General features: G+C 47.2%; 1 protein-coding gene across 1 annotated transcript in view; it reads left to right on the forward strand.

Moving 5' to 3' along the window:
* Positions 1-26,477, forward strand: part of LOC103743263 (protein kinase C-binding protein NELL1-like) — a gene marked incomplete at its 5' end in the record, with an annotated part of 233,347 nt that overhangs the window by 154,285 nt on the left and 52,585 nt on the right. The gene's annotated exons all lie outside the window — the stretch shown is intronic.

A 26,477-nucleotide genomic window follows, 5' to 3' on the forward strand; every position in this document is an offset into this window, starting at 1 on the left:
TGTGGGAACTTCTGTTGAAGGACATTCTTGAAGTGGTTATGTGATCATGCAGTATTCTGAAGGATGCAGAGTGAATAGCCCTTATCCAAAGTGCTTGGGGTCAGAATGTATTAGATTTGGGATCTGTAAAATTTTGTATTTCACATATGCCTTAAACACGTACCCTGTAGATAACTGCATGTCATATTTTTAGTATACTTACAATCAACTTTGACCTGGCACATGAGGTCAAGTGTGAAATCTAAAAACATACTTTTCATGTGTGTATTCACTGTAAATAGTGCTGTGTTACACAAGGACATTACATGTATATATTGTCCCCCCATCTGGTCTGGGAGTGCAGGAAGACCAGTATCAGAAACTCACTTCTATGTCCCCCCACCATCTACATCCTCATCTCCTGTCAGTCCCCTTTATTCTTTTAGACAATTTCAGTTCTACTCTCATGGCACCCTGACTTCATGGATCTATAGCATCTTAGGAACCAGATGTGGAATTTTTAACTGGAGGGTTATGAAGCTGTGGATTTGGGACTTTTACCTTTCTACATTTCCACAGTGGCCAGAGATGCATTGTATCTGACTGTGAAGCCCTGGGATGGCGCACTCAACCTCCCCATCTCTTCAGAGGCTTGACTTTTGAAGCTTTCTCAGCATTTGAAAGCCATTCCTTAGAGAATTCTTCCTAGTGCAGAGAGAGCGTGAACCATGTTTTCAAAGTCTGAGGCCATAGAAGTGAGTTTCTGATACTGGTCTTCCTGCACTCCCAGACCAGAGAAGACCCTCAGATACATAGTGAGTTTCTTTTCCAGGCCACCCTGCACATTTTAACAGACAAATTCAACTCATAAGACCTGGCTACAGAGTGCGGGCAGCCGACAGGCAGCAGTATTATTCCCTGGACTTCATTACCTGCAGCCCAGCCTAGACTTGCTGTGTGAGTCTGCGGTAAAGCATTGTAACCGACACAGTTACTGTGTGTACTTGTGGGGTACAGTGTGGTGTTCATTTCCCCTTGGTTTCCAGTTTGTGTTCCTGCACGTGTGTATTCCCATGTGTGCAAATGCAGAGCTAGAGCTTGACGTTCGGTGTCGTCCTCTCATCCCATCCACCTTAGTGTTGGAGACAGCACCTCTTATGGGACCTAGGGCTTACTGATTGGTTGGAGTGGCTGGCTAGTGACTGTACAGATCTGCTTGTTTTTGCCTTGTAGCACGTGACTCACAGGTGCACATCACTGGCCCTGGCTTTTTCTTCCATGAGTTCTGTACTGCTGTGTTTTACCCACTGAGCCATCTCCTAAGTGCTCAGTGTGATATCTCAGTGCACGTGTGAGATGTGTGACGGTCAGGGTCACCGGCATGTCTATTTCCTCATCATTCTATAATATTTTTTTTTGTATTGAGAACACTCAGAATCCTACTAGCTATTTTAAAATATCAAGTTAATTGATGCCTACCATGGTAACTTTATATTGCATTAGAACGTTGGAAGTTAGTCCATCTCTGAGCCTGCTTCTAGTCAGATGATTCATGTGCACGCTGAGTTCAAGAAGCACTTTGAAAAGAATACAGAGTTCACAGTGACTCTGTCTCCTAGATACCTGGATGGCCCCAGTTGTTCAGGACAAGTCAAAGGTGACCTCACGGGGATGGTGGCAGGAAAGGTCTTTAGCCTGTGACAGGCTTGATGGGCGCGGAGGGCAGAGCACAGGATGAGTGGGCTAGCCTCAAAGCACACTGATTCTTCTGGAAGGTGGAGGATTCTGGGCAAACCAGCTTCTTAAAGTGTTGACTGTGAATGGTGGGCCTATAGCTAGAGACCCCATCCACCTTCTGATCTGCTAGAGATAGAGGTCTTAGACACTTCACATTTGCCCTAAATGAATTATTCCAAAATTGATTTACTTAGTGGTCAGCTTACTTAGTAACAGACTTCCCGAATTCACATGAAATCATGAAATCAGAAGTTGAATTGGATTTAGTCAGATCTGGTGTTAGATAAAGAAGTTTTAGGCAAGTTTTCACTTACATATATTAACTCTAGGCAAACTGATTTTATGTGGTTTAGCCTGACCCAGGTGTCTTCTAGGATAGGTGGTCAGTGACCCCCATGAGATTGCGTAGTTGAAATGTCTAGTCCTTAGTGGCAATATGGCTTCAGAGGCTCGCTAGGGGCACGAGCCTGGGCAGGACCCCACTGCACTTGTCTGCTTAGTGCTTCCATGAGAGATCTATCACACAGCTCTTTACTTGTTTGTTGACTGTAATATGGACACATGTTTCTGTGTAGCTGGTCCCTGCTTCCTAGGTGCCTTAGTGTTCACAGTGCCCTGCTGTTTCCTGAGAGAATCTTAATGATGCTCCTGCTTGGCCTGCACTTACATCAGCCAGCGTGCCCTCATCCCAGTGTGATTTAAACCAATTTCAGCTTTATAATAAAGCCACACGCCTTTCCTTCACAGTGCTTATCTGCTTCCAGCTTTACACTTGTTATGTGATTATTTCATTAACATCTGTCCTCCCACTGGATGCCGAGCTCTGTCAACAGATGCCCCATGTCTTTTTTGTCTCCTCATGGCACTTTCAGAGACTAGCATGGAGGGAACTTAGCAGATTGGAGGCTGGGTAAATATTTTTGGAATGAATGAACATATTAGGGAACCTCTGGCTTTTATGAACAGTAATCAGTTACATATGGCACGTCTCACAGATGACTATTATACATCAGACTGCTCTGACAGTGAAGCTGGGAATCATTACTACAGAAGATAAAAGTTTCTCATTAAGGAAGCTGTTCAATAAAATCAACATTAAGTAATGATAGTAATCGCTGACATTTATTGAGTTCTTACCGCATGTCAGTTACAATGAAGACTTTACAATATAACACACCCCACTGTTATGTTCTTGGAAGCTCATATTCCTAAGGGAAGCAGTCTGGGGGTCACTAGACCGTGTTTCTCAAGGTGGCTGTTCTTTGCTTTCAGCATCATGAACCACGGACAGAGGAGGTCCTGCCCAGGCTTTGAGTGTGTACATGTCAGTACCCAGTGGGGTTGCTGTGCACCTGGGGGAACTCTCCGGAGGTCAGCCTTCCTAGTGACTCTGACCAGTGGCTTGGCTACATGTGTCTGTGCTGATTCTAATGCCTCTCTCATCCAGGGAGTGTCTGGCATAGACGGAGGTCAGCCTTCCTAGTGACTCTGACCAGTGGCTTGGCTACATGTGTCTGTGCTGATTCTAATGCCTCTCTCATCCAGGGAGTGTCTGGCATAGACGGAGGTCAGCCTTCCTAGTGACTCTGACCAGTGGCTGGGCTACATGTGTCTGTGCTGATTCTAATGCCTCTCTCATCCAGGGAGTGTCTGGCATAGACGGAGGTCAGCCTTCCTAGTGACTCTGACCAGTGGCTGGGCTACATGTGTCTGTGCTGATTCTAATGCCTCTCTCATCCAGGGAGTGTCTGGCATAGACACCAGTGCCACCCTTGTGCCTTTGGTCAAGTCACTAAACTCCTCTTTGATTTTCATTCTTCCAGTTAAATGCAGATGATGCTCTGTCTCCCTCCACAGACTTACTCCAAGAACTCACTGAGGTGCTGTATGTCAAGTACTTACCAAGCTGGCCTGTGGTAAGATGCTAGTGATCGTTATGCATTTTGGTATTCTACAAGTGGGATTTGACTGAGTTACCTCCTTGATGAGGAATGTTTATTTTCCATCATAGTGATTCTTAGCTTCGGGGTCACAACCCTTCGGTGCATCACAGCCCGCTCTCCTGGTACCACATGGAATTTGTTACTGTTACTGAAAACGACATCTGCTGCTGTAGTCAGCTATCCATCCTAAAAGTCTTCACGAGCTTTCCAACGTGCTGAGCTCCAAAGACATGATGATGAATGACAGCAAGCAGTGCCCAGGTCTTTGTGGAGCTCACAGCTGGGTGTTGACAGAATGTGGAGATTTAGAAGTGGAAACAAGGTTACCTGTAGGACAGGGACGTAGCGCCACAAGAGGACCGAGGCAGTAAGAGTGAGTGCTGGTGATGCCTTTCAGGGTGGTGACATTCAAGGGGAGGGATGGAGGGGGAGTGGAGGTTAACTAGGTAAAGGAAGGAGGGAACAGCTGTGCCACCCACATACCCAAGGGATGCCAAATCTTACCACAAAGATACTTGCACGTTTATTTCCGCACTATTCACAACAGCCAAGAAATGAAACTAGTCTAGATGTCCATTAACAAATGGATAAGGAAAATGTGGTCCACGTACATAATGGAATTTTATTCAGCCATGAAAGAGAAATGAAGTAGTGACATTATCAGGAAAGTAAATGGAATTGGAATTGCTATCTTGTGAAGTATACCGGACTCAGAACCAAAAAGAACACGTTTCCTCACATAGAAGATCCTAGAATTTAGTTTTTTATATATGTGGGTATGACTGTGTAATACCAAATTCTCTCCTGGGAGACCCAAGGGAGTGCTCTGGGATCCCAAGGCCCAACGCTGACTGACAAAACTGACACTATGCATCCCATTTGGGTTTTTGTATAAAGTTCACAAAGTCTGAAAGCAAGCTACTCACATACACCCATGGGCTCTTTCCCTACATCTTGGCTAAGCTTTTGAGATCCTTGCCACCAAGCGCCGCCAGTGCCGTGTCTTGCTCTCCCCCCAAGATGGTACCCCTCCTTCCCTGCTTCCTCAGTGCTTTCTGGATCCCTTAGCGTCTGTCCTTAGACCCCTGCACCACTCCTGGGGTTCAGTTCTCTTGGAGGACACATCTATGTAAGAGTGCGTGTGGCAATGTCTTGAAACTAGTTAAGGGGATGGTGGGAGGAGAATGGAGGGGAACATGAGGAAATGATGAAATACAGGTGGCCTAGAAGGAGAAGAGGGGGTTGTGGGGGAGGAGGGGACCAGCGGGATGGGTCAGGGCTATGGGGGAGGGGACATGAGGAAGAGGAACAGAAGAAAGAAATCAGAATGCCATAATGAGATCCATTAGACTGAATGCTAATTTAAGAAACGGATTGAAGGAAAGGGAGCTGGTAAGACGGCCCCGGGCAAGTTCACTGTGGTGGATGGGAGTCTGGCTGTTTGATTTTGTAGAGAGCAAGGTGGAGACCACAGGAAGCTGGGAAGATGGGTGGATGGCAGGATGCTTAAGTCCTCCTTTAGAACTTCTAGACAAGTTATCAGTAGTGCAAAGTTAGTGATGGGGTTTAAGGTGGAATGGGATGCCTAGAAGTGGTTGGTAACTTGATTGGATTTTATTTTTCAGAAGTGATTGTAGCTGTAGAATGGGTTGGAATGGGCCAGAGTGGATTCACCAAGACCCAGTAAGGGGCTGCTGCATTGTTGTTAAGAGTCCAGCAAAGAGCACCAGCCTCAGAGGAGATGGGTAGATAGATGTGGGAGATAGAAGCAATGGGGTCATAATGATTTACACACGGGGCACAGGGAAGACATGCCAGAGCCGTGCTTATAGGTCCACCTTCCATCCTCACAGAGGCTCTCTTTGGTGGCCTGTTGTTGGGAGGGACCATCAGGGACTATGTCTTTGGTTTCCTGAGCTTGAGGAATCCAAGTTGGTTTACTGAGTAGATAGTTGAGTCCCCAAGTATATAGCTCAGAGCCCAGATCTAGAGTGGGAATATAAACTTGTTATTCACTTATGTAAAAGAAAACTGGATGGACTAGAACCCTCCAATTGATCCATAAGCTCTCAGAGAGACAGAGAAAGGATTGGAGCTAGACATTCATTCCATAATATTTGCTGACACTGTGGGGCTGTGTTATGTTCATGAATGTAATCTAGTTTTTCACGGCTTTGAGCACTTCCAGGCAGAATAAGGGTCACATGTGAGCTTGAGTCCATGGACTTAGTCCTGTTTGGTCATTGTGGTGGCTTCATGACCCTTGTTTGCTGATAACATTAATGCTGTTCATACCTCTTCTTTCTGTGGCCTCCATGTTCCAAATGTTTATCCCTCTAGCCCTTTATGTTCTCCCACTGCCCCCAAAGACCTTCCTCATCACCCCTCTCATCTGTTTTCATCTTAAAACTTTTCTGCTTCTCTGTTCAAGAGCGGACTCCCCCCGCCCCCCGTTACTAAGAGTCAGACTTATGTTGTCTATTTTTCCTGAAAGTTATTTAACTTATCACACAGCATTCACATGCCTTGAAGAGAGGTACACGTCTGTGTTATTTAGTGCTTGTGGCTCTTAACACCCCATGCCGATCCTCTTGTATGATTTTTTTATCTTGCTTTCAGAGTATGTGAGCTTGTCTTAGCTTTGGGTCTTTATCTAGCTGTGATCTGGGTTGTTCTACAAAGAAGTAAGTGATTTCAGCTTTGAGTGGGAGAACGTGTATTAACTTGAATGAGAATGAAGGAGCAGCTCTTTGTACTCTTTGTATATGTCTTTTCTCATTAAGTGACAAGAGAAGAGCACTGAGCGGAGAGTAATGTGCTGCCGTTTGTGTCAAGAACGGGGACGGGTAATATATTCATGTTTGCTTTTCACACTGTAAAAACTTTGGAAGAAAGGATGTCTTCTTAGCAAGTGATGCAGGAAAATTTGTCATTTGCATGTAAAAAAGAATCTTGACACAGACCTTACACTTTACTCAAAAATTAAATCAAAGTTGACCGTATAATGTCATATAAAGTACAGATCTGTGAAGCTTCTAGAGGAAACAGGAAATCTACATGACCTTGGGCTTGGCCCTGAGTTTTTAGATAGAGTAACAAGAACACGAGCATTTGAAAATGGAGTTAAACTATGCTAAAATTAAAACCCCTGCCCTGCAAAAGACACTGCCAAGGAAATGGAAAATGTTAGACTAGAAGAAACATTTTTTAAAAATTGGATAAAACAATGTATAACATATCCAAAGACCTCCAAAAATAAACAATCCAATTAAAATGGACTGATATGAACACATTTTATATATCTTACTGTGGAGGTTTGAATGAGAATGTCTCCCATAGGCTCCAAGTATTTGGACATTTTGTCCCCAGTCTGTGGAGCTGTTTTGGGAGGTCTTGGAAGGTGCAGCCTTGCTGGAGGAAGCACATAATTGTGGTGGGCTTAGAGAGTTCTTAAGCCTTTCTGGATCTCCAATTGCTCTCTTGCTTCCTGTGCCTGCTTGAAGATGTGAGAGCCTAGCTTCCACTCCTCCTCCAGTCACCTCTGCCACCATGCCCTTGGAACCTAAGTTCAAATAAACTTTTCATTCTATAAATTGCTTTGGTCAGCGTCACAGAAACAGAAAAGTAACTAATACAGTAATTGGTACCAGGAATGGGGTGTTAGCTGGAGTCTGCCTGCAGCCAAAAAGCTTGCTTGAGGCTAAGTTGTGAAGCCATGGACAAATTTCCCTGGCAGAAGAAATTTCAAGACAGCATAATATAGAAATGGTGGTGTGGCTGAGCAAATGGGGCAGAAAGAAATACAGAATGTACAGGATGGATTGGAAAAGAGCACTAGGAAGATTAATGCTGGAGCCCTGGTATGTGATGGAGAGGATCTCTTTGATGAGATTAAAGTGATTAAGGAGGGGCCTAGAGATGTGCAGTTAAACAATGGAGAGAGTGCCTTTGGGGCAAGACCACACCCAGTTAAGCCTCCAACTTGTGAGAAGAAAATGCTGCAGGGACCACTGAAGAGAAGAGCTTCTAAAATGGATAAAGCAGGCTGGAGTCCACCCCACACTTGCACTCATCAGACTTGGCAGTGTTGTTCAGCTGGTGCTGGCTTTAGAGGTTTCAGAGAGCTGCTGAGGCCAGGCAATGAGCAGCGGGGACGTCCCTGCATAAAGAAGGCCCTGGTAGGGGCCTCAGCGTGAAGCTGTGAAGGTGAAGCCTGGTTGGCAATGGAGACCCCAAGAAGTTCGTGATGCCAGATCTGTGAGGCATCTGCCAAGAAGGCCTGCACACAGGGAGTGGTACCAGGCCAAAAGAGATGTGTGTCGCACGCAGCAAAGCTGGAGAGGCTGAGCCATCTAAGCCCTTTGGAAGTAAAGTCCCAGAAGCCAAACCTGGAACTACTAGATTTGGTGTTTGCTCTACTGGTTTTTGGTCTTGTTTTGGTCTGGCATCCTCATTATACCTCCATTCCTCCCTTTTGGAATGGGAATGTGTATTTGGTGCCACTGTTATGTTGAGAGTATGTAATTTGTCTTTTGATTTTATAGGGGCTTACAGTTAAGATATTTCCTTGAGTCTCATAAGAGACTTTGGTCTGGGCTTTTGAATAGTATTGGGACTGGGAAAGACTATTTGGACTTTTAAGGGTAGACTAAATGCATTTTGCATTTTATATGGTTGTGAGCTTATGGGGGCCAGGGAAACGTGGTGGCTTGAATGAAAATGTTCCCCATAGGCTCCAAGTATTTGGATATTTTGTCCCTAGTTGGTGGTACTGTTTTAGGAAGTCTTAGCAGGTATGGCTGTTCTGGAGGAAGCACATCACTGGGGGTGGGCTTAGAGAGTTCTTAAGTCTTGAAGGATCTCCAGTTGCTCTCTTGCTTCTTGTGCCTGTGTGATGATGTGAGAGCTTAGCTTCCACACCTCCTCCAGCCACCTCTGCCACCATGCCTCCCCGCCATGATGGACTCTTGCTCCTTTGGAACTGTAAGCTAAATAAACTTTTCCTTCTGTACATTGCTTTGGTCAGTGTTTCTATCACAGCAATAGAAAAGTAACTGATACACTTACTAAAAAAGACATACAAGTAAATAAGCATAAAACAAGGCAAATGTGATTTATTAAAGCAGTGGGAAAAACTCAAGACAGAGATAATTATGGTCCATGCTGTAATGGATCAGCAGTGTCACATGGGTCATAATGATTAAAATCTGAAGGCGCCTCTCTGTGTTAGCTGCTGGCCTGGATGAACAGCAGAGACTCACCTGTGACTAGCGGGATTGTGACATGGTACAGCAACTTAGGAAGAAAGTTTAGCAAGCTCTTATGAAGCTAAACAGGCTCTTACCACACCATCCAGCAATTATATTCTTAGTTGATTTTTAAAACTTGTTTTTTATCTGAAAGACACTAAAATGTTTACTTATCTGTTTTACATATAATCACCCAAATAGTAAGCTGCCATGACATTCTTGAGTAGGCAAATAGATTAATAAACGACTATATATATAAATAATATTCAACAACATAAGGAAATGAACTAGAAAGCTGTTTAAAAGTCATGAGTGAATCTTGAATGCATATTTAATATTAAGAGAACCCAGTCTAAAGAGGATATATCATGAATGATTCCATTTATATGATATTCTAAGAAGGAAAATAATAAAGTCAGTAATTCCCAGTGCCCTGAGGGTTGGGAGAGTGTCAAACAGGTGCAGAATAGAGGAAGTCTTTAGCAGTGGGACTGAGTATGGCCCTGTAGGACTGCACTCACCACCTTACAAACTTTCCAAACTCACATGATTTTATATGAGCTCCATCCCCATCTGAGGCCCTATGGACAGCTGATGGCTACTGGGAAAGGGAGACCTTGTTTTACTTAAGGGTGTGACCCCTGGTTAGTTAACCATGTTCCTGGGCATGGTCCCACATCCATGAGTATATGGGCAGCACAGATTGGATTCTGTTGATCATTAAAAAAAAGGATACAAGGTTGGAAGGGGGTGGGGGTGAATCTGGGAGGAATTAGGGGGAGGGATGTTGGGTGACTATGATAAAAATGTATGAAATTCTCAAATAATAAAAAGATTATATTAATAATCTGTCAGAGTATCTTAGGATGGGATGTGGAATGGGCTAGAGCTACTTGGCTGTGTTAGGAACGAACATGGGAGAGAGATCACTTCAACAAAGAGGCTTCAGAAAAGTAGACTTTGGGAACTTTGGAAATGAATGGAGTCTGTAGGTCTAAAGACAAAAGCTGCTGTGTACTTCACTCTTTGTAAAGCTGTTTCCCTGAGGATATGGGCTAGCAACTCTGGAAGAGCCATCTGTGTATGTAGAAAGTGACTAATTCAATGGACTGGAGAAATGGCTCAGCGGTTAAGAGCACTGGGTGCTTTTGCAGAGGATCCAGGTTTGATTCCCAGCATACATAGTGACTAACAGTCTGTAACTCCAATTCCAGGGGATCTGACACCCTCTGCCAACCTCTGCATGGGTGAACTTACATACATGCAGGCAATACACTTGTACACAAAAAATAAAAATAATGAATAAAATATTTTTTTAAAAAGAAAGTGACTAATTCAATGGGTGGTGGATCATGGGAAGTTACAGGAAGACTTGAGAGACAAGAATAGTTCATGTGGTAATGGATCAGAGTCTAGAATACCGTTATGAACGTATGTGTACCTTAGTGTAGATGTACAGAGATGTGTCTCTGTATGTGTGTATATACCAACAGCACTTCAGTATTAATAAGTACACTTGTGGAGGTCTTGATTTCATGCACGTGTATGTGTGTTGCATGCTCATGACATGGGGCTTCAGAGAGCCAAGCAGAACATTGGCTTTCTTACTCTATTGCCACCTGCCGTACTCCTTTGAGACGGGGTCTGTGTTTTCAGTGAGGCTGTTTAGCCGGGAAGCTCTCAGGCTCTGCCTGGCTCTGCTCCCCAATGCTGGTGCTCTAGGTACACACAGCCTTGCACAGCCTGGGTCCCGGAGATGGGAGCCTGGGTCTTCACGCTTATAGAGCAAGCACTCGTCCCCACTGTGCCGCAGGTCTTGGATTCTATTCCATCTCCCATAAAAGGACTCAGATATCCATGGAGAAATGAGTTTTATCACTGGGCCAGGGAATATGTAGAATGCGTCTTGGACGTCATATAGTACCCAGAAGTAAGGAAATGCTCAAAACCTACATGATAGGAGTGTGCCAAAGTAGACCAGTGAGAGACTTGCAGCAGCCGAAGGTGGAGCACAGTCTGAACCACAAAACGAACATACTGGATTGTAACTCGGAATGAAATGGCCTCAGAGACCACACTGCTGTAAATACATGTTTGAATAAATAAGTAGAGAACTAGAATACGAATGTCTCTTCCAGTCAAATTCCAAATAATTGATGTGAATACACACTGCCCTCCAGGAAGCTGGACAGAAGTCCCCCACTGCCAGATGAGCTGCAGATGGTGGCTTCCTCCTTGGAGGTACAGGGTGGGGGCAGGGAGGGGGTGACGTTACATGGGGCAAATCAGCAAGTGGTACCTCAGCCCTGGAGCCTGACACGTGATCAGCAGAGATGGCATGGGTGTACTGTATGAGTACTGTACTTGGGCTCCGTGGTCTTCTCTAAACTCACAGCCCAGGCACAGTTGTAACATATTATACAAATCTAAATTGGCTAAAGAAACCACCAGAGCAGTACTCAACTGTCAAGGTCATAAAACCAAGACAGATCTGAATTGGCATAGCTAACCGGAGCCCAAGAAGATAGGCTGATTAAATCTAATGTGGTATCTTGGATACGATTTCAGGACAGAAAAAGTATACTAGGTAAAAAACGAAGGAAATCTTAGACTTAGTCAATAATAATGCATTTAAATTGGTTCATTAATTGTGATAAATTTATCGCATTAATGCATGATGTCTATAGTAGAGGAAGCTGAGTGTGGGGTATATGGGATTATATTAACATTGCATTTTTCTATAAATCTAAAGCGATTCTAGAAGGGCTTATAAAAAATCTTTGTGAGGAGGCACAAGGCAGTAGACATCTTAGGAGGCACTTTGGGTGCTGGGTGTACTGTGTTGGGGTTGGAGGAACATTTTCTACTGAGTACTTTTATAGATACATTAATCTATTTGTTTTGAAGTATGAAAATATAAAATTGAATAAAATTAAAAAATTGAAGACCATGTTTCTTGGTGGAGAAGAGTAATATTCCTTCACTTTAAAAAATATTACTACTGCATAACGAGTTCTAGGCCAGTCTGTGCTGAGTGAGTTCCTATTTAAAAAGCAGGGACAGGGGGACTGAAGAGATGGCTTGGCAGTTAAGAGCATTTGTTACTCTTCCGGAAGACCCAGTAACCACATCAGGCAGCTCATAACCACCTGTAACTACAGCTCCCAGGGAATCTGATGCCTTTGGTCTCTGTGGACGTCTGCACTCGTGTGCACATACCCACACACAGTCACACACACACACACATAATTAAAAATAAAAGCTTTTAAAAAAGAAAATGGAGGAAATTGTAGTGAAAATTATCATCTAGAGGAGGCTGGGTGTGTATGAGTTCCTAGTAGAGTGCTTGGCTGTGTACAGAGCCTTGGATTCTATTGCAGCAGCCCCCTGTCCCCCCGCAAACCTAGTGCATTGAAAGGCATCCCTTACCCACATTTAGGTCCTTGCACCACATATCAGGTAGTTCACTTTTCATTAGAGGTCCTGTGGGAGACGCAGCCTCCCTCAGCTGGGCCTGGGGACTGCTTTGCTCCACTCACTCCTGGGAGTCTGGAAAAGCACAATCAACAAGGCGCTGGGCCTGTTGTAATAGCCTTCTTCACCGTCACTTTCTTGGGTCTTGATTTTCCAAGTGATGGCTGCTAAGAACCGAGTGATTTCTTGTTTCCAAGAAAGCCCACCCTCAGGACAGACAGGAACATCTGAACTAGTTGTTCAGGAAACAACTCCTAGGATCTGAGAACCTTCTCATTTCTTTTCACAGCTCTTTTCCTTACAAATGGATCTCTTCAAAAGAATTGATTTCAGGTTTTTCCCCCTGCCTAACTAGTCAGAACCCACCCACCTGGTCAACGTGTCGCTAGAGGGCTCCTGCAGAGCCTGACAAGTGTCCCTCTCACCACGCATCGAAAGCTTCTAGGCTGACCTTGGACTTGTGGTGTTCCTCTGCCACGGCCTCCCAAGTACTGGGATTCCAGCCATGAGACCTGTCTGGCTTGAGGATGACTGTGTGTGGTTAGATCTGGATGGCAGTATGTGGCTAAGACAGGGAGGGCTTTAAAGAGTTGGAATTGCAGATCCTCCACTTTCAATAGCATACCTTTGAGGAAGAGGTCTAACCTGAGTCTGCTTTCTTCTCTGATGATGGGATAATTGTTCTATTTCTGTTCTCCTGCGTAAGGGGTTAGATTGTTTATAAAAGGTCCTGACTGGTCTCTAGCATTCAGAGAATTGTGGGTGACTCTTGGTGTTAATTGTTCTTTCTCCTGCGTAAGGGGTTAGATTGTTTATAAAAGGTCCTGACTGGTCTCTAGCATTCAGAGAATTGTGGGTGACTCTTGGTGTGTAGCCTGTTTGGGTTGCAAACCCTTAGGAGGCAGGCGCCAAGTGTGTATGTCCCTCACACAGATGTTGGGATGATGCCGATATCAAATGTGTGGGTACACACTCCTTTCTTGGCAGGCTTACTGTCCAGTGGTCCTTGTTGCTGGGTGTCATGTGAAAGTGCTTTGGCGAAGCAGGTCTTTGTTGCCACTGGTAAAGCACACCCTCACAAGTTTCTGTTTTCTGCTTTAAAATTTTTTCTGTACATGTGTAGAAAATGGTCCTTAAATGCTCACCTTGTAGTCTGTCACTTTGACATTTTTCCATGTGTGTTTACAAATCATGTCCTACTATGTGGTTTCTATTCAGTTCTTCATTTGCATATGAACTTGATCGTTAAAGCATTTGAAAACATAAAGGGGCTGGAGAGAGGGCTCGGTGGCTAAGAGCACTGGCTGCTCTTGTAGAGGACCTTGGTTCAATTCCCAGCACCCACATGACAGCTAATACAGCTAATAGCCATCCATAGCTCCAGTTTCATGGGATCTGACACCCTCCTTTGACCTCTCTGGGCATTGCACGACTGGGGTGCACTTACATGTATGCAGGCAGTACATTCATACACATAAAATTAAAAAAAACATAAAAATATTCTCTGTGTCTTTCTCTGTCTTTTGGTCTGTCTCTCTGTCTTTCTGTCTGTCTCTCTGTCTCTGTCTCTGTCTCTCTCTCTCTCTCTCTCTCTCTCTCTCTTTCTCTCTCTCTCTGTTGGCTGTGTGTGAATGTACGCTTACTATGGCACAAGTGTGGAGGTCAGAGGACAATCTGTGGAAGGAGTTGGCTCCTTCCACTGTGGGTTCCAGGATTGAACTCAGGTCACCAGGCTTGTATGGCATGTGCCTTTACCTGCTTGGCCATCTCAGCAGTCCCTCCTCCTTGTGAAGCCTCCAGAAAGTGATGGAGCAACAGTGCTGTGTACATGCTGACCGTCGCTTACCGCTTCAGCGATGCCAACAAGTTCTGCCATTTTTTGTAGCTATTTCTTAATTCTGAGTATTTGTATTCATTTTGATCTTGAGTTCAGAAGGTCCAGAGTGATCCTCATCTTAATATGAAGTGTGATTGCAAAATTCTAGGTTCAGTGTCTTGGACTTGATTGCTTGATAACCATTTTTATTTGGTTTTCTTTGCCCAGTTTGATCATCCCAGTGAAAGCAAAACACCCTTTCCCTCCTTGTCCCTGTAAATGATCCCATTGGTTGCTTTTCTGTTAGCTTTCTCCCACGTAAATGCTTGCCCTGCCTGCATTGGCTCCCCAAAGGTTCCGTGTCTTCTCCTGGGTGTCCCTGGGTCTGGGGAAGTCAGAAGTAAGCCTTATCTTTTCATAAGAACAGCAGACAAACTCCGTTTGAATTCTGGAGGCTGTAATAGAACTGTGATGTAAAGAGCTTATTTTACACTTCATGCCACAGTGTTTTATTTTCAGTAACAGCCACTCCATCATTGTCACCATTAATCTCCTGCTAGATGTTTGCATAGAGGATTTGGTAGAGAACTAACATGTAACTTTACAAAACAAATAAAATCACCAAGTCATATCTAAACAGGAGAAAGGGAAAGGCAAACAAATGCCTTTTCTCTGGGTAAAGGCAGGGTCTATATTCTTTTTAAAAAAATTAAGCTTATTTTTATTTTATGTGTATAAGTGCTTTACCTGCATGCATGTAAGTACACACATGTTGTGGAAGGCCAGAAGAGGGCATTGGATCTCCTGGGACTGGAGTTACAGTTGGTTGTTAGCCACCATGGAGGTGCTGGGAACTGAACTCGGGTCCCTCATATCAGCCGGTGCTCTTAACTTCTGAGGCGTATCTCCAGCCCCAGGATGTGCATTCTTAACTCTGCTTCTAAGAAGCTGCTTATTTTTATGAATATAGAAAGAAATAAGAAATGTTAAGCACTGCTGGAAATGGTTACGTTGTAAGGTGACTTCGAAGTTGTGCTGGATGCTTTAGCTGTCAACCTGACACACCTGGGTAGAGGGATCCTCAATTGGGGAATTGCCTCCATTGGGCTGGCCTGTGGCCATGTCTGTGGGGTATTTTCTTGATTTTTGAATGATGTGGGAGGGCCCAGCCCACTGTGGGTGGTGCCACCCCTGGGCAGGTGGGCCTGTGTTGTATAAGAAATCAGGCTGTGCAGGGGCCAGGGGAGCAAGTCAGTAAGCAGTGATCCTCCATGGCCTGTGCTCCAGCTCCTGCCTCCAGGTTCCTGCCTTGAGTTCCTACCTTGGGCTCCCTGATGAACCGTGACCTGGAGATATAAGATAAATAAACCCTTTCCTCCCCAAGTAGGTATTGGTCAGAGTATTTTGTCACAGCCATGGAAAAACAAACTAGAACACAAGTGTTAATGCCATTTTGTCCTAAGCAAACCTGGAAAGTAGATGTTTCTGTTCTAAGCAAACCTGTGAAATCATACCAACAGCTGGACTGCATACATAAGACGGGCACAAGAAAAGCCAGCCCAAATCTCAGTACACATGGGGGCGGCGGGGGAGCTGAGGAAGCCTTACCCCTATCTGACAAACCATTGGCAATTGGTGGCTGCTGAATGGAGAAACGGACACACGGTAACCTTCCCCTTGAAACACATGGGCCAGGCGAGCAGGGATTGGTTGAGTGGACAGAGACTGGCTGAGTGGGCAGAGGTTGGTGAACGGACAGAGGTTGGTGAGGTGGGTGGGCAGGGATTGGGGAGTGCGTAGAGGCTGGCTGGGTTCTATAGTGCCTTTGTTTTAGGTCTGGAGTTCTGAAGTTGGTTTTCATTGTATATACACATTGCTCTGTGTAGAGGAGTGAAGCAGGGACACAGGAGTCTGCATGTCAGGACTTAGGTAACAGACAACAACTCTTCAGACTAGGAAGGCACTTGGCACTGAAGTCTAAAGAAGACATTTGATTTATAAAGAGATTAGCAGAATAGACACTTTGTTTCCTTCTTTATTGTTTGAGAATTTCACATATGCTTAGAGTGTGTTTTGGTCAGATCCACCCCCATTCCCTCACTTCCATCCCACCTGGGCCCTCTCACTGTCTTTTAAACCCACCTAGTCCACTTAGTGCTGTCTGTGTGCATGGGTGGGGGGCAATCTCCTGGAGCGTGGGCCGCCTCTCAGGAGCTGTACCCTTGAAGAAAGCTGCCTCTCTCTCTCTCCCATCAGCCATCAGTTGCCAGTAGCTCCTTGGCTAAGACCATGAGTCCCTCCCCCAGCCATCCTTGGATTTTGTCTGGCCTGATCTTGTGCAGGTCTTTTGCACACACATGTAGATGCTGTGAGTTTATGTGTGCAACAGCCCTGCTATGTCCAGATGCTCCTTCATAGTAGACATCCAGCCCTTCTGGCTCTTAACATCTCTCTGCTCCTTTTCTGTGTTGATCTGTGAGCCTTGGGGGAAGAAGGTGTGATACAGATGTCCCATTTAGAGCTGGGTGCTCCTACAGCCCCTTACTCTCTGCACATTGACCAGTAGAGGTGTTTTATTAATTGCCATCTATTGTAAAAAAGAAGCTTATCTGTTGAGATCTGAGAGCGGTCTTAATCTATAGGTATAAATAGAAATACTTAGAGGCAGTTTAATATTGCGTCCATTTAATATAATCATAGTAATAGTTTTACATTAGGGTCTGTGACCTACCTAGTCATGGGTCCTTGGAAGGTGGCCATGGAACCTAAAGCTTGACCCTAACGTGCTGGAACCCAATGCAAGAAAAACGATAGATTGAGGAGAACGATAGGAAACTATCCCCTAAGTAATCATTTCATATCTGCTGAAAACCATGTATTTTAAACAATATGATAGTTCATGGAGTGTTGATATTGTTACTTTTCTGACTAAATACCAAATTTTAAGTCTTTCAGTGATTTGTTTTTGATTATAAATAGATAATCCTTAATTGTTTAAATATATGGGGTACAAGGTGATTTTATGATTTGTGAATAGAATAATTGCTAGTAAATTTACTCATCCCTGAAATACTTGGTTTTTATTTGACATTTGCTCCTTGAGCCAATTTGAAATGCATAATTTTTTATTATTGAATTTATTACCTTGCTGTGCATAGAACTAAAAACATTGTTATTTCTGAAGTCTGAGGTTTTCTGCCTGTTGCCATCTCCTCAGCCTCTGTCACTGTCTACTCTCCCCTTCTCTTAGACGTTTCGATTATGCACATAAGCGAGAGCAAGCAGTATTTATCTTTTCTTATCTGTCTTATTTCACAAGCATGATGTCCTCTATTTCTTTCCATATTGCTGAAAATGACAGAGCTTCTTTTTTTCCCCTAAGGCTGTCACTGTTTGCTAATGACATGCTCTTATGCAGAGAAGGCTATAAAGACTCCACCAAAGAAAAAAAAACACCAACAAAAAACTATTAAGATAAATGGTATAGTGAGTAACTCACAAAATTAGTGGCATATCTATAATTCTAAAAGTGAACTATCAGAATTTCATTTTAAAGTTAGGAGAAAGGCAGAGCTGTAAATCTGCTTGGCTATTGATGAGCAGAAAATTGTCACTGAGATTTGATTATCTGGCCAGAGACCTCGGGCATTTAGAAAAGATGTTCTTAAATTATAGTTTCAATTTTTAAAGGTCAAAAGCCTGTATACTTGTAGTTAGCATTCCAATTTCCACTACTATATAAAAATAGATCTCATTCTTTTCATGTTCATAAATTCTATGGGTCAAGAATTTGGACACGGCCAAGGAGGGAAAGTTGACCTCTGTTTCATAATGTTTGCGGCTTCAACCGGGGGTGGGGGTGGGAGCTGATGGCTGGAGAAGCCATCTGAAGGTGTTTCCGTGCACACCGCTAGTGTTTATACCGATTTCTGTCTGAGGTCCCAGTTACTGTGTGCACAAGACAACTGCATGCTGCCTCCTCACGGTGACTTGGGCATCCTCCCAGCATGGTGCCCTCAGGATAGTTAGACCTCTTAGAAGGTGACTGGGGCCTTCATGCACAAGTGTTCTGGTATAAGAATTGAAACTGTTCATGTATTCATGACCCAGCCCTGGAAGTCACCAAGCATTACAAGGTCACCCAGTTCTATGATAGTACTTCTCCTTCAGGGAGAGGGATGTCAAGATGGCTTCACAGATGAGCATATTGTGTCGGAGATACTGCTGTGGTTGTCCTTGGAAATACAATTTGCCATATGAGAATGGGGGCATTTGATGGCAGTTATGTCATGTAGAAGGAGAGGACTGTGTGTGTACTTCCTGCCATCTCCTTCTATTTATAGACTGGCAGTAGCTTAGTACCATGGTTGCTCCTCAGTTTTCTGTTTTTCTTTTCAGATTCATGATCATTGCATTTCTCTTTAATGAGTGAAAACAGTCTGAAAGTCTGAGTATGTTCACTGCGTCTGTATGTCCGTCTGTCTTTGCATCTCAGTTCAGCATTAGCTTCTAAGAAGATTGGTAACTCCACATAGTCCTTTCCAGACCCACTGAATCCTCTGCAGCTGCCACGGAGAAGACACAGACTTTCTTGACTACCCAGACAGGCACCACCTCTGCCTATTTTGTTCGTTACAGCTACTCATACGGTCCGTTCTGGATTTGACAGGACATCTAGACTGTGGCCAGGGAGAAGCACAGGGCACGGCACTAGCAACGTCTGCTGTACCTACTTCTGTCTTCCCAGTCCAGGCAGCTAAGGAGCCTAGAGCTTGAACCTTAACGGGAGTGTCAAGGATTGAATGAAACTAAGTGGCAATCATTCAGTTTATTTTCAAAATATGTCAGTTTGTGAAGGATGAAATATAGGAATTTAGACCAGAGCTGGACCTGAAAGATTCTTTAGTTGAATTGTACAAAACTGTTTCTGGAAGTGGATTACTTTTGTCCAAATGGAATCCTTCAGTTCGCCTCACAGGCGAAGGCGAAGCTTCACTCGTTGAAAGAGGTTGTGGTGCTCCTCATCTTTCCTTTTATAGACACTGTGGTGGTTTGAATGACCCGTGTACCCCATGGGGTCCCCAGTGGGTGCTGTTTGGGGACATTATGGGACCTTTAGGAGGAGCAGACGTGCTGGAGGAAGCATGTCACTGGTCGTGGGCTCTGAGCATTTATAACCCCACCCCACTTCCAGTTCCTGCTCTGTGTGTGGTTGGAGGTGATCTGATAGTCCCTCTCTGATCGCTTGCTGCCACGTCTCCCCCCACCATTACAGAGTCTCTCTGGAGTTATAAGCCAAATAAACTCTTTTTTTCTGTACATTGCTTTTGGTCATGATGTTTTATCACAGCAACAGAAAGTAACCAACACAAACTCATGGCATGCTAGGGCTCTGTGGGTGAGATTCAATCACTAGAAAGACCAGAGAAACTGAGGCACAGTAGGACAGGACATCGACTCTAGAAACAGTGCTTTTATAATTGATGTTTAAAGTTGACTTCAGGACTCAGTGTTCACAGGAGGTACTGTTAGGTACTTGCATTGCCATCTACTTAGACGGGGTGACATTGCCTCTCTCTTGCTGTGTGAGGTCCTTGGGATTCCTAGCCTGGTTTAGGGTGTACCATACCTGCTTGGTGCCCCTGCTTCTCTATTATCCCAGCACTGGGCAGAGGACTAGGCTTGAAGAAGAGCTTCCTTCCATTGGAACTGCTGCAGCATTTCTAGCCAGCTTGCTGACATGTATCTGAGGAGTGGGCTGAAACCAGGGTTTCAGGAGGGTGACTGGCAACATGGGGACCATGGAGGTGGGGAGGAACCCGAGTGTCCCTGAACTTCTTGACCTCTGATCTTAACCTGATCACTGTCCTCAGAGAGAAGCACTGTGGTGGAAAGACTATGCCTGAGCCCTTGAATTAAGCAGACCTGGACGTGAATCTTAGGACTGGAGGCAAGGCACACCATTGCTTTGAGTTTCACTTTTCCCATTTATAATATGCCTTTAGTAGTAACTACCGTGGATCACCACTGCAAATGTTAGAGAGAATATATTTGGAATACTTGATGCAATGGAAAGCAAAGGCATGCTCCTGTTGGATGCACAGTTTGTTGTCTGCACACCTAGGTTCAACTCACAGCTCTGTTCCCTGCAGCCTGTGTGAGCTTCAAGTCTTTATCTGCAAAATGAGGTAGTGCTTGAATGTATAGATTTGGGTTGAGGCATGAAATATGGACTGTTATTGTTTGAGCACATCTAGTCTTGGTCCATTCTCCATGAATTAGAGAGGGTAATGGTTGGTAATTTTTAAGGTCATTTTGAGGATTAAATCAATAAATGTTTGCAGAACAATGCCCAGCCTATTGTTAGTGCTATGGAAGAGTTTGTTAAAGAAAACATAAAATATGCATCAAAAGTTTGTGGTGTGAATTATTTTTATATGAAATGCAAAGACTTAATAGAAGTTCTTATCAGTACTCAATAAATATCAGCTATTATATAGCTAAATGTTAGCTATATTTCTGTTGAAATTGTTATCACTCAAAAGGTAGAATTATCTTTTATTGAGGTCCTAAAAAATCATAGGGACAATTCTAAGGAACCACTTTTCTTCATCCCGTTGGGGTATTTTTAGGATTTGGGGAGTGGTCCACTCAGGTTCTCTGTCTGCAGGTACAGTGATAGAAAGTAGATCAGTGGCCTGCTTGGTACTCTGCTTATTCTGAGCATCTTGCAAGAGTCAAACATGGGTAGGTGTACGGCCTTGCTTTGTAAAGTCCATCTTGTCTTGACCTCTGCCTCTGACTCTCACCGAGCAACTGCTTGCCCAGTCATTGAGAGGTCACCCTTGGAGCACGACAAGGCACAGCCCTGACCCTCAAACTCCTTTTGGTTTGGCGTGTGATTCTTGCAGATGATACCTGTATCCCATCTGGAGGAAATCCAGAAAAGAGAGCTTATATAAAACACCTCCTGCCTATCCTAATGAAGAAAATCAATGCTGTCATTAAAAATGAACATCTGTTTCCCTGCTATGGTGTGCACAGAAAGAACGTGTTCTTATGCAGTAGTCACTTTATCATTTTGACTATATCTACCCTTGTAGCCTCTGATGTCCTCATACTTATTGTTGCTGTGGCAAAATACTTGACAAACAATGTAAGGAAGGAAGTCCCAGATGGAGGGTACAGTCCCCCATGCAGGGAAGCTGGGACACACATGGAGGGACGGTCCCCTGTGCAGGGAAGCTGGGACACACATGGAGGGATGATCCCCCATGCAGGGAAGCTGGGACACACATGGAGGGACAGTCCCCCATGCAGGGAAGCTGGGACACACATGGAGGGATGGTCCCCCACGCAGGGAAGGTGGGGCACACATGGAGGGACGGTCCCCCACGCAGGGAAGGTGGGGCACACATGGAGGGACGGTCCCCCATGCAGGGAAGCTGGGGCACACATGGAGGGACGGTCCCCCATACAGAGAAGGTGGGGCACACATGGAGGAACGGTCCCCCATGCAGGGAAGCTGGGGCACACATGGAGGGACGGGCCCCCATACAGAGAAGGTGGGGCACACATGGAGGAACGGTCCCCCATGCAGGGAAGCTGGGGCACACATGGAGGGACGGGCCCCCATACAGAGAAGGTGGGGCACACATGGAGGAACGGTCCCCCATGCAGGGAAGCTGGGGCACACATGGAGGGACGGGCCCCCATACAGAGAAGGTGGGGCACACATGGAGGAACGGTCCCCCATGCAGGGAAGCTGGGGCACACATGGAGGGACGGGCCCCCATACAGAGAAGGTGGGGCACACATGGAGGAACGGTCCCCCATGCAGGGAAGCTGGGGCACACATGGAGGGACGGGCCCCCATACAGAGAAGGTGGGGCACACATGGAGGAACGGTCCCCCATGCAGGGAAGCTGGGGCACACATGGAGGGACGGGCCCCCATACAGAGAAGGTGGGGCACACATGGAGGAACGGTCCCCCATGCAGGGAAGCTGGGGCACACATGGAGGGACGGGCCCCCATACAGAGAAGGTGGGGCACACATGGAGGAACGGTCCCCCATGCAGGGAAGCTGGGGCACACATGGAGGGACGGGCCCCCATACAGAGAAGGTGGGGCACACATGGAGGAACGGTCCCCCATGCAGGGAAGCTGGGGCACACATGGAGGGACGGGCCCCCATACAGAGAAGGTGGGGCACACATGGAGGAACGGTCCCCCATGCAGGGAAGCTGGGGCACACATGGAGGGACGGGCCCCCATACAGAGAAGGTGGGGCACACATGGAGGAACGGTCCCCCATGCAGGGAAGCTGGGGCACACATGGAGGGACGGGCCCCCATACAGAGAAGGTGGGGCACACATGGAGGAACGGTCCCCCATGCAGGGAAGCTGGGGCACACATGGAGGGACGGGCCCCCATACAGAGAAGGTGGGGCACACATGGAGGAACGGTCCCCCATGCAGGGAAGCTGGGGCACACATGGAGGGACGGGCCCCCATACAGAGAAGGTGGGGCACACATGGAGGAACGGTCCCCCATGCAGGGAAGCTGGGGCACACATGGAGGGACGGGCCCCCATACAGAGAAGGTGGGGCACACATGGAGGAACGGTCCCCCATGCAGGGAAGCTGGGGCACACATGGAGGGACGGGCCCCCATACAGAGAAGGTGGGGCACACATGGAGGAACGGTCCCCCATGCAGGGAAGCTGGGGCACACATGGAGGGACGGGCCCCCATACAGAGAAGGTGGGGCACACATGGAGGAACGGTCCCCCATGCAGGGAAGCTGGGGCACACATGGAGGGACGGGCCCCCATACAGAGAAGGTGGGGCACACATGGAGGAACGGTCCCCCATGCAGGGAAGCTGGGGCACACATGGAGGGACGGGCCCCCATACAGAGAAGGTGGGGCACACATGGAGGAACGGTCCCCCATGCAGGGAAGCTGGGGCACACATGGAGGGACGGGCCCCCATACAGAGAAGGTGGGGCACACATGGAGGAACGGTCCCCCATGCAGGGAAGCTGGGGCACACATGGAGGGACGGGCCCCCATACAGAGAAGGTGGGGCACACATGGAGGAACGGTCCCCCATGCAGGGAAGCTGGGGCACACATGGAGGGACGGGCCCCCATACAGAGAAGGTGGGGCACACATGGAGGAACGGTCCCCCATGCAGGGAAGCTGGGGCACACATGGAGGGACGGGCCCCCATACAGAGAAGGTGGGGCACACATGGAGGAACGGTCCCCCATGCAGGGAAGCTGGGGCACACATGGAGGGACGGGCCCCCATACAGAGAAGGTGGGGCACACATGGAGGAACGGTCCCCCATGCAGGGAAGCTGGGGCACACATGGAGGGACGGGCCCCCATACAGAGAAGGTGGGGCACACATGGAGGAACGGTCCCCCATGCAGGGAAGCTGGGGCACACATGGAGGGACGGGCCCCCATACAGAGAAGGTGGGGCACACATGGAGGAACGGTCCCCCATGCAGGGAAGCTGGGGCACACATGGAGGGACGGGCCCCCATACAGAGAAGGTGGGGCACACATGGAGGAACGGTCCCCCATGCAGGGAAGCTGGGGCACACATGGAGGGACGGGCCCCCATACAGAGAAGGTGGGGCACACATGGAGGAACGGTCCCCCATGCAGGGAAGCTGGGGCACACATGGAGGGACGGGCCCCCATACAGAGAAGGTGGGGCACACATGGAGGAACGGTCCCCCATGCAGGGAAGCTGGGGCACACATGGAGGGACGGGCCCCCATACAGAGAAGGTGGGGCACACATGGAGGAACGGTCCCCCATGCAGGGAAGCTGGGGCACACATGGAGGGACGGGCCCCCATACAGAGAAGGTGGGGCACACATGGAGGAACGGTCCCCCATGCAGGGAAGCTGGGGCACACATGGAGGGACGGGCCCCCATACAGAGAAGGTGGGGCACACATGGAGGAACGGTCCCCCATGCAGGGAAGCTGGGGCACACATGGAGGGACGGGCCCCCATACAGAGAAGGTGGGGCACACATGGAGGAACGGTCCCCCATGCAGGGAAGCTGGGGCACACATGGAGGGACGGTCCCCCATACAGAGAAGGTGGGGCACACATGGAGGAACGGTCCCCCATGCAGGGAAGCTGGGGCACACATGGAGGGACGGGCCCCCATACAGAGAAGGTGGGGCACACATGGAGGGACGGTCCCCCATGCAGGGAAGCTGGGGCACACATGGAGGGACGGGCCCCCATACAGAGAAGGTGGGGCACACATGGAGGGACGGTCCCCCATGCAGGGAAGCTGGGGCACACATGGAGGGATGGTTCACCTTACAGGGGATCTGGGGCAGCAAGAGTGACTCTGCACTTGTGGCAGCTCCTCTCATGTGTCCACAGTCATGAAGTGGAGAGGACTGGATGCTCAGCTGACTTTCTGATCCTTGTCATTCAGGCCAGGACCCCAGCACACGGGATGGTGCTGCTCACACTCAGAGTGAGTCTTCCCTCAGTTATAGCTCTCTGAAAACATCCTCACAGACACACCCAAAGCTGTTCCATGGTGATTCTAAATCAAGTCAAGCTGATGATGAAGACGAGCCAGCGTGTGCCTGCGCGTGTGTGTGTGTGTGTGTGTTTGTGTGTGTGTGTGTGTAAAAATTTCAGAATGGATACGTTGGCATTAAGTTTGGGAAAATTGATAAAATAATGACTTGCATGACCTTGATCAACCTATACTATTTGGAATTATTGTTCTCAAATTTAATTTCCAACCATACCATGAAATTCAGATGGTCCCATGAAATTGACCTTTAGTTCATGGTAAACTGGGTGAGCCCGCTACTCCAGTCTGGTCCTTGAGGAGTTATTCAAATGCAGCCTAGCATGTAAGCAAAGGCTTTTGTTTTAACATTCCTGCGTGGGAACACACAGGAAAGGTTTGTGTTCATAGAGCTTTGGGTGAAAGGGCTGGGGTGTTGGTCAGTGAAGGTCAGTGAGAATGTGAGGGTGTGTTCACAGCTGCACACGGCCCAGAGCAAGGCAGGGACAGCGTTGCTGCTCTTTGCATTGGGTGGCGTCTGCACCAGGGCCTTATTCCTGGAGCCGCAGCGATGTGCAGAATCGACTGGTTCTGTGCCTGCAGCATGGGGACCTACATGAGGCAGTATCTAGACAGAAGAGGAAGGAGGTGTTGTTTTCCAAAAGGGGTTAATAGTTAACAGTCCAGGTGGGAGGCAGGAGGGTAAAGGAAGAATAGGGGCCTGAAAAAACAAAAACAAAACCCAAAAAACTTGATGAGGGAAAATCATGGCTGCTTTGAAGTATCTGCCAGGCGGGCAGAGCAGTTCAGTGGACAGCTCCCTTGAATGAGGTCCACGGTTAGGGGAGAAGTGCCACTCACGGCCTTGCCTGGTGGGTCTTTGTCACTCTTAAGCTGCAGCCCCTTCCTGTCTGGGCTCTCAGGAGACTCCAAGCAGGAGGCAGGAGGGGCTGTCGGGACGGATGGTCCTCAGAGGTTTGCTGTAGTTGCCCCACATCCCTGCCTCTCCTCAGGCAGGCACCACGTGGCTGCTCCTTACCGCCCACCATGAAGCATCGCTCTTGGGGGAGAAGTGCCGCTCACGGCCTTGCCTGGTGGGTCTTTGTCACTCTTAAGCTGCAGCCCCTTCCTGTCTGGGCTCTCAGGAGACTCCAAGCAGGAAGCAGGGGCTGTCGGGAGGGATGGTCCTCAGAGGCTTGCTGTAGTTGCCCCACCTCCCTGCCTCTCCTCAGGCAGGCACCACGTGGCTGCTCCTTACCGCCCACCATGAAGCATCGCTCTTGTTTCCCTAATCGTGAGCAGCGGGTAGGAAGCACAGCAGCACCCATCGCGGTCTGTGGCTGTCCTTCCAGCACCTGACTCAGTCCAGGGCACAGCTGCTTAAACAGCAGAGTGCTCATGAATCATCCAGGGGTCCTACTGACATGCAGAGTCTGACTCAGTAGGTCTGGGGTGTTGAGGAGCAGCAACCTCACACTGCTGGGCTGTAGACATGTTTTGCCTTTTCATCACTGTGACCAAATACCAGACAAGCAGGGAGCATCGACTGGGGCCCATAGTTTCAGAGGTTTTAATCCAAGTCAGCTGGCTCCATTGCTGTGGCCTCTGGTCAGATGATGGGAGCAGGTGACAAGGGAGGGTGGCCATTCACCTTATAGTAGAAGGAGAGAGAGAGAGAGAGAGAGAGAGAGAGAGAGAGAGAGAGAGAGAGAGAGAG

Source organism: Nannospalax galili, unplaced genomic scaffold (genome assembly GCF_000622305.1).
Source record: "Nannospalax galili isolate Female #2095 unplaced genomic scaffold, S.galili_v1.0 scaffold1302, whole genome shotgun sequence".
NCBI classification, from domain to species: domain Eukaryota; kingdom Metazoa; phylum Chordata; class Mammalia; order Rodentia; family Spalacidae; genus Nannospalax; species Nannospalax galili.